This window comes from Lipotes vexillifer, unplaced genomic scaffold (genome assembly GCF_000442215.2).
Source record: "Lipotes vexillifer unplaced genomic scaffold, Lipotes_vexillifer_v1.1 scaffold311, whole genome shotgun sequence".
NCBI classification, from domain to species: domain Eukaryota; kingdom Metazoa; phylum Chordata; class Mammalia; order Artiodactyla; family Lipotidae; genus Lipotes; species Lipotes vexillifer.
This window is the reverse complement of record NW_006791012.1, coordinates 7803894-7804667: the sequence shown is the minus strand read 5'-3', so window position 1 is coordinate 7804667 and position 774 is coordinate 7803894. Positions and strand designations below refer to the sequence as shown.

The 774-nt window shown below is 57.1% G+C and overlaps 1 protein-coding gene across 6 annotated transcripts in view; it reads right to left on the bottom strand.

Moving 5' to 3' along the window:
- The window catches only part of BCL11A (BCL11 transcription factor A), a 99615-nt gene that overhangs the window by 95319 nt on the left and 3522 nt on the right, over positions 1–774 (bottom strand). The gene's annotated exons all lie outside the window — the stretch shown is intronic.

Here is a 774-nt window from a genome sequence, read left to right as displayed (position 1 = left end):
AAAAAAAAAAAAAAAAAAAAAAAAAAAAAAAAAAAAAGGCTTAGAAGAAATGTAGGGAAGGAGGAAGGAGCTAGCGAAACGAGGGCTGCTGGGGAGGGGGAGGGGGAGGGGGAAAGAGAGCTCTGCCTTCAAGTTTGCTTTCCAAGTCCTTCCCTTTGATTGTCTTAACAGGGTAAGGAAGCAAACCGAGGCTGAAATGCAGAGAGAAAAAAGCAAAGAAACAAAAGCGAAGGCAGGGGCGACAGGCCGGGGGCAGGGGGGCCGGCGGGGGTGGGCAGTGCGGAAAGTGAAGTTAGGCGCCGGGACTCTGAGGCACAAAGCGAGCAGCGTGCTGGCCGCAGGCTCCGGCCGCGCTCGCTGGGAACACGTGCAGCGGCTGCCGAGGGGCCGTGAGGCCGGGAACCCGGGGCGGGAGGCGGCGGGCAGCCTGGGGACCCGATTGCTGCCTCCACGGCGGTCCTGCGTGGCTGCGGGGTGACGACGGTTCCCCAGGACCACCAGTTGGAGAACTGGGAAGTGAGGCTTGGAAAACTCGGCAGGTTAACCTGGTGCTGTCTCGGTATCAACGCACACACCAAAAGCGCGGGTCCTGAAATTCATTCTGTGTCCAGAGGCTCACACTTTTTACTTTGAGGGATCTCTGCAAATGCCTTTCTCCCGCAATTCCCGGCACCGGTGTGCGCAGCGCGGCGGCGGCGGCGGCTGCGGTTATTCATTATTAATGACGCCGCTTGCCCGCATCATTATGATGATAACTATTACTATTGTTGTGAT